This window comes from Adiantum capillus-veneris, chromosome 17 (genome assembly GCF_014529385.1).
Source record: "Adiantum capillus-veneris isolate H3 chromosome 17, ASM1452938v2, whole genome shotgun sequence".
In the NCBI taxonomy this organism is placed as follows: domain Eukaryota; kingdom Viridiplantae; phylum Streptophyta; class Polypodiopsida; order Polypodiales; family Pteridaceae; genus Adiantum; species Adiantum capillus-veneris.
Window position 1 is genome coordinate 153999831 of NC_140947.1, and position 8304 is coordinate 154008134.

Sequence of the window (8304 nt, forward strand, 5' to 3'; positions counted from 1 at the left end):
TTTTTATTTTTTCTTCCCAACCAGCATCTTTTGTTGTCTGTTGGCAAGCTAGAAATGAATCTTCAGTTCTTTTGACTGGGTTTCTAGCAATAAATCCTTCGATTTCATGAAAGGAACTGTTAGATAAGTCCACTATTGCTACATTTAATCTAGCTGATATATCCACACCCAAGTTTGTGACCAACAAGAACTTTGTAGATAAGGTTGAATCCAACACGTATTGAAAAATGATGACTTAATGTCACACAATCACATGGTCACCACTAAGAGTATTCAAGAACAAACTAACCTTGCAAGTCAAGGAGGAAGCAAACACTCCTGGTTCTTCTAGAGCTTATTGATTATTGAGATATATTTTAGCTAATACCAACACCTATATTTATAGAAAAACGATCCACTTAAATTCAAACATCTTAATTGGGTTTTGGTTTAAGGTGAGATTATGTAATTCTTAGACCTCTCTCTATGTTACCCTATAATCAATAAACAACCTGAAGAAAAACTTCGATGATTCTAGAATCTCCCTCTGTCGATCCCTCCTCTCTCCCTGTACATACATCTCTCTCCATTCCCCTCTCTATAACCCTCACTTTCCTCGCTTTAGCCATATTCATCCCTCTCTCGTTCACTCTGTTCCTATTTTCATTGCTTTATCTCTCTTCCTATATTTGCTTTCTTTCATTCTCCCAGTATGTCATTTTTCTTCTTTCTTTCTTTCTCTCTCTCTCTCTCTCTCTCTCTCTCTCTCTCGTGCAACCCCCTACTGAATGTCATTCTCACTCCCATTGGTACAAAACGGACCACAATGCAATAGGTGTAATTAAATGGACACAATTGTTCACAACAAGCTTAATCCATTGGTACAATATTGATCCCAATCCGTGTCTTATTGTATGTCTTCCTCTCTCCCCCTAGAGCTTGCCTATCTATGAGCGAGAGGCACAGAGAGAGGGAGGGGGAGAGAGAGAGAGAGAGAGAGAGAGAGAGAGAGAGAGAGAGAGAGAGAGAGAGAGAGGCAATATATAGATGAGATTTTTTCCTAAGAAGAATTCGTATAAAGGTTTTTGAAACACAAAAGAATTGGATAGTGATACTACTCGCTGGGTATTGACCTATGTCTTCACGGCAGTTGTCAAGTTTTTCTTTATAAGTTATGCTTGATTCATTAAATGGTTCACTATTGTTAATACATGGGTCAATACCAAGCGAGTCAGTGGCTTATGGAATTTTATAGCTGTCCCACTTGCTCGGTATTGATTCATCGGTTTGTGGCAGTGACAGCGCACTGAAATATCTTAAGTCTAATCTCTACCATTGATTCATGTTAGGCACGCTGTCTTGCTTTTGCTCCCTGAGGTTCAAAACCAAGTATACGCAATAGATCCGCTGATATCGCCTATGTTGCAGAACATTGCAATTTTCTTTTTGGCTCTGATGAGCTGGTTTAGCATAGTCAACTTTGATCTAGCCCGCATTTTGGTCACTACATACAATCAATAGTGAGTTTTTTCTTGCCTTGTAAAAACCATGTTGCATTTAGAATCTTTCTACTCATCTTTGATGGCTTTGGTGGAGTGATCATTGGAGTCTGATGTTATTTGACATTGAAGCTAAGATTGTTTACTACGCAAACTCCGAGCAAAGCAGGGCGTTTTACGGTCGTGTAAAAAAGTAAGGCCCATCTGGGTACATTGGGAAGTAGTGTCTCTTTGTAATGTGTTACTGACTCAAGTGGTTATGTATGTAGTGCCGCGGAAAAACTTGTATGTTGTGTAGAGCATGTTTTGTTAGAACATGATCTAGGAAATACCATCCGGCACGAACGGGTAACCGTGCCCATACAGATTGATGAATATAGATGTGGCTGGCGAACTTGTTTGAATGCCCTGTTGCTCCTTAGTCAAATTTTGGATGTATCAAACGTAAGTAATCGTGATGTTTCATTGTTTGCTGCAACGTTTGTATGAAGCAACATCTTTACTTACTTTCCTATTATCATGCTTCTACAGGAACTTCAATTACATAACTACACCCCCAATGATGTGCGAATTTTTTTTGTAATGTCCATCCAACATATTATAATCTCGGTAAACAGACACACAAGAGAGGAAGGGGTGAGAGCTGAGGAGTTTGAACAGGATCGCGTTAACGAAATGACGCAGCGCTACAATTAGACTCAAGAATACGTTAAAAATATGCAAGAAGCAATAAATCAATATTATGCGGACACCGCAGAAGTAGAGGAATGGGCTACATGTCGATGGCAAGAGCAAGAACAGAGGGAAGCTTCACAGGTGCAAGATGCATGGGAAGCCATGGAAGAGGCCCATGATTTCGAGCGACGCGAAAGGATGCCTGAGACCAACATCCCCAGAGGCAGAAGTAGCAGCAATCGGATCAGAGGGCAGGGGAGCAATCGGAGCAAAGGGCAAGGGACCAGTGGCAGCAACCGGGGGAGAGGACAGGGGACCAGTGGCACAAACCGGGGGAGAGGACAGTAGCAGGGAAAGGGAGTAATTTACTTGTATAAATCTTGAGAGAAAAAACACAATATGTAAAGTTTTGAGACAATGAAAATGTACATTTTTGAAACATTGTTTGACCGCCACAAAATTTCTCCGCATTAGTCATTTGTAAGAGTACATCATGGTTTGCATGGCATCAAAGCTCTTTGCGTGCACAAGGTATGTGACCTAGCTTCCAGTGGAAGCAATTAAGTGAAGTGTATTTGTGAGTGATTCCTTGCACAATGTTGTTTTCTCTTTGCATCTTGGAATCTGAAAAGAAGAAAAAGTTAGATTTTGTCTTAATGTATTAAAGACAATCAAAATTCACCCATTTAGTAATCACCTTTCTATTGTTGAGACTGAATGCATACAATTCCGGCAAAAGTGGAAGTTCTTCACATGTAAGATCTACACTGAGCTGTGCAAGAGTTGTGCTTGACATTGTCTCCATCACATTAAGTAGGCTGTATCGAAAGTAGAGCTCCATTGATAAAGGTTTCTTCTCGAGGCTATACTCCGTATCTTGGTCGAGTGGAATAAGCTGCCCACTAAGAAGATGATATCTAATATAGTAAAACGAAACTAAGAAATTTTGAGAGGTTATAATGAACTTGCAAATTATGGACTTCTTTTGCAAAATACAAATTTTGCTCTGTGATTGTTTCCTATCCCAATTATCATCTAAAAAGTCCAAACAGCTCTCAGACTTGCAAATGAACATTGTTGTGGTAGTTCTTATTTGCTCATCAAAGAAAAACTCTACAAACACTTCAAGAGGCATAAATAGTGCGAGCCGAACTATTTTTGTGGCAATTGAATACTTGAGGGACTTTTGTATATCCTGAAACAACTTATTCCTAAAGCTTTCATTAGTTTGCGAAGCTCGCAAGGACCAATCCTTGCTGTCAAAGGATGGAAGTGACAAAGGAGCTACACGACCCCAACCAATGGAAGTTCTCGGTTCTACATATGACATATCATAAAAGAATATTCTATTATCTGCAAGTTCCTTGTGTTGTTTCCTCGGTACATTTTCTCACCAATAAATACATGGAAAGAATAAAAAATCCCAACTATGCTCTCAACTAGTTGCCAATCTATCCTATTCGATGGATAAATATCTGAAACATACCAAAGATGATATCCACCACTTAACCTTTGAATATAATCATGCACTAAGCGAGATGCTCAAAATAACTTACAGTTGGGTCGATGCCTTGGAAAACTTGGAGAAGATGTTTGCAACCTTAAGTCTGCATGCTAGAAAGCATGTTGTATGAGGACCCTCTTTCACCCGCTTGCTTTGTGCACACACTTTAAACTCTTTAACTTGTCCCTTGAAAGCCTCCACAAAACCATTGCATTGCCTCCTCTTCCTCCTCCTAGTTTGCAATAAAACCAACTTCCGATAGTTATTCGAGATGGTATCCATGCTTGATCATCTGTAGTATAACTGTTAAAAATGCTAACAGAGTCAATGGTAGTGCTAGGCCTTCGAGAAGTAGTCATGGTGTGCACTAGAATACATAGAAAGGTTAGCGCAAACATGAAAAAGGGAAGAAGTTTTGAGAGGGAAGTACAGCTACTCAAAGTCATATTTGGGCGGGAACAAAGATACTAGATAGAGTCTTCAATGAAAGTTCTGAAATTCCTCGGTACAGAGTTAGTACGACTTATGGCATTTATGCCTTGAAAGCGTAAAATTGTGCAATTTGATGAACAAAAATAATATTTCCTCGCTTTTTTTAAAAAAGAGCTTGACTCCAAAATGTCGATTTTCAACGTAACGTTAGCCTCTTTCTCATTGGTCGAGCGCCACTCTCTCTCTAGAACTGAAAGGCCCAAAAGTGAGTCCAACTTTCTCCTAATGGAAGACAAGACCTTCTCAATGTTAGTATCTCCAACAACTTGTGCGGGTACTAGTGTATTGTGGTTTAGCTTTCCTTTGCGCATACGGATCCAAATGGACCCCAGGATTTTTTGAGTCATTACTTTGACTGTTTTGAAAAAAAGATTCTCTAAATTTAGTGAGAACCTTCTATCACTATTCATAAGCTCCCGTTGAGCCACATGTTGATATTTATGCTTAGCAAATGTATGGTATTTACGGGACTCACCATAGAAAATAGTAGGGAAACTAAGTTCTTCACAATATTCATCTTTGAAAATACTCAAAGGATTATTTCCCTTGGCAGGAGCTACAAAGAAGATTTTGTCGTTATGATCCAGTACTTGTTATGATGACTCAATTCCATGGAGCATGACATCTGTAGCTAGATCATCTTCTTCTGATGGTTGATTGCTGTCGGCAAAATCATCAAGCAAAGGACAATGAAGACGATGGAAATGGCTTAGCCACTCGCTGTTCAGAGCAATTTTTTCGTTCTTGTATAAAGATGTTTGCAATAGTTGAGTAATGGCTTTCATTGCAAGCAATGGTCAAAAACCCCCGGAAAGGTAGCAATGATTGTACTGTAGATGACGCTTAATACCCACTAGTATCAAGCTTCATCAAGAATAAATCTTGGCAATATTTGTTGTGTTTTCCCCAAGGATGCCAAAACATTAACAACGCTACCTCGCAACCCAAATTGACCATCGTATGTAAGCTCCCTAATTTTGGCGAAAGGTAGCCTAGGACTTACAAGACGGCTTTCTAAATGATTTAGCTTCTCTATTGTAGCCAAGGGGAGGTTAAATCCTATGGAATTCAATTGGGTGAGTAGTGCACCATGTTCTTACCTTTTACAGCCGCATGAAGTGCAAACATAGTTTTCGTGTATCTCATTGTTTCTAGACCTCCCAAGTGCCGACCTACGCCCTTTTCGAGCTAATTGCAAAAAAAAACATTAAATGTCCACATTTATAACATCGATATATAGGAGCATCGTTCGCTGTTTCTATGTACTGTTACATGGTTTTTTTTGGTGGGGAGGCTTGTTCAATGTTTATGTTGAAGGGAGTTGTGGGGTGTTTTTTTTTAATTTTTTTAATTTTTTGTTGTTATTGCACCTATTTCTCGGATGGTTCTATCACCTAAGCAAGCAAATTGTCTCGTGATGAAGACAGGGAGTTCATTCGGTTGCTGGAGAATCAAAGCTTTCAATGATTCTCTCTCGTTTTTGTCCCAGGTACGAGGCTTGCGTTTGTGTGAGCATCGAATGTCCCCCAAGTAAAAAAAATAGGTAACCACTTCTATCAACAATGATGATTTTGTGCAATGTCGTTGGATCGGCTCCATGATTGAATACTGTGTTTTGTATTGAAGTTATTGGCACACCGTAAATATAGACATCACACAATACTAAATCTAACGGAGAACACATGGATAATATCAAGCGCAATACTAATAGATGATGTATGGCTATTTAATACTTGGGTCAAAATGGAAGAATCATGTCTACTGGAAGCCAAATGTGCTAGAGAAGGTGTGATCATTGGCATTTGCTCCAATGATACTCTCACTACGTCTATCATGATGTTGGTGATTTTTTGTAATGACGAGCGCGAATTTATTATTTTATTGAGCGCGAGAAAAACATTATTATTCCGTGGGTGATTAGCAAGGAAATCACTATCAATATCATTTTGAATGAGTTGTTCAAAAGATGCATTATGGTTGGTTGAGGAACCCATGTATGTGCAATTTTCCCTCCCCTTGGGCTATGGGGTGGAAGGAAGACAAGTAAATGAGACACGCACACACTGTGTGTGTGTGTGTGTGTGTGTGAGAGAGAGAGAGAGAGAGAGAGAGAGAGAGGAGAGACAAAGAGAGAGAGAGATGGGAATTTACAAGATGAGCAATGGATGAAACCAATATAATACAAAGAGTGTGTTTTGGTGTGGAGGTAATGGAGCTTCAATGTTGTAGAGGAGCACTACTTTGTCTCTTCGACAAAAGGTGTGATGAGGCCTAACTTGTTGACGATGAATTTGCCAGTTTGGACAAGAGAGGCTAGTAGCTCACGTGCATCCAGCACATCAGAAGCATATAGTCAACAAACTTTTTGTCAAGATGCAATACTTTGTCGACTATGTCACCCGCTAAGGAAACATCGATTGGGGAAGCTTTGTTGACTAAAATCTTTCCTTCAAGCTTGGGCACCAAAACAATAGTTGTAGATTTTGAGCAAATAGAGCAAAAGTCTACCTCTTGTTGGTGGTGAATCTTAGTAGATTTGCATTGACCGCAAAAACGTTCCACCAAAATTGAGTTCACATTTACAAAGTGCAGTGTGCCAGTCACCTATGTATAGACACCTAACGAGTTAGAGCTTTCTTGAGTTATTATGGTGAAAAAGGAAAAGCAAGATCAATACTTACTTCTTGATTGTGACCAACATCAAGAATATGGGCCTTATATGCTTCCTCCAAACGATGCTTGAGACGGGGACTTTTGACGTGTGCTAGGATAGTAATATCCAAGACTGAGAGTGCATTGCTCCGACCTGTGAAGGAACCTATGTTTCATGAAACAAACATAGAATGCACATCGGTCTCAAGAGCATGAAAAATAGCGTGGTAATCGTCTTTGCGTGCATTCACGAAGCTAAGCTGTGATGGCAAGAGAGGGAAAATATTAGAAAGTTGCAAATCTGTAGAAGGGCGAAGATAAGTAAGGCTTACAATGGCATGGTCCTCAGCTGCTGGCCCATCTGCAACAATAAGATCACCTTGGGAAAGGCTAGCTTTTGAAGTGCTAGCATGGCCCTGTATAACAACAAAAGCTACAGTTCCAAAGTGTGTACGGGTGCCTTGTGCATGCAAGGACCGTGCCTTATTCAAAAATTGACGCACTTTGCTCTCTGGGTAGAAACTAAGGCTGGCTTCAAAAAGCTTTGTCTTTTCTACAACCGTGGAGGCATTGAAGATTAGTACATAAGGAGATGTATAACCATCTGACTTAGTTTTTTTTTTTTACTGTTACATTCTCAATGTGGAAAAAGTCTCCTATAGTAAGGGTGTCAATGAATTGCTCAATAAATTGATCCCTAACAGCACAAGTGATGGTGTCAGGGTTGAGTGGATCAACTAGGTCTGCCTTAAGGTGACGCATATACTTAGCGGCTTCTCGGCTTTGTTTGTAGGTTCCATATTGATTAAGTATGCACCCCTCGAATACGAAACGAGGGCAAGTTTCAGTGATGTCAACAATGTGCAATAGAGGGATCTAATTGCGAATATAAGGCACAAGAGAAGATGAACAAGTGGGAATTACATTCTCATCGCAACACTCAGTAGCAATATGTCCTTCTAGTTTGGCACCCTCCGCGACACTCTCTTTTTTTGTAACTACAAGTGGTGGTCCCCCTAGTAAAGGTTTGGCTGCCACAACAAAAAACAAAACTCGTAAGGGTTGGGTACAATAGTAGAATATCTATGCGGTGTAAGCAAGCCTTACTTAGTTCCGTTGTCGCCTCGTACGTCTTGAAAAGTGTACGTGCTATTCCACCACTTTGATCCACACGCTTGAGGGATTTGGGCCCAACGCCAAGAGAAGAAAAAACATCAACCTTAGGTAGGCTCGAAGTGCTCCTTGTGCAGAGTGGAGACGCACGATCAAGAATGAGAGCACTATCGGGTCCCGCAAATGATGCAACTGTATCACGGTGCACTATCTTGTGTAACTCTATAAAAACAAAAAGGAAAGTCACCTTATTGCCAAGCATACATCAAGCATTTTCTATAAGTTAGCAAGCTATTAAGTCACCATTTTCAAACTCCATTGAGCGAACATCACTAGATTCATCGCACATGGGTTCAACGTTGTCATCGTAGCCATCGTAATGTCCATCGA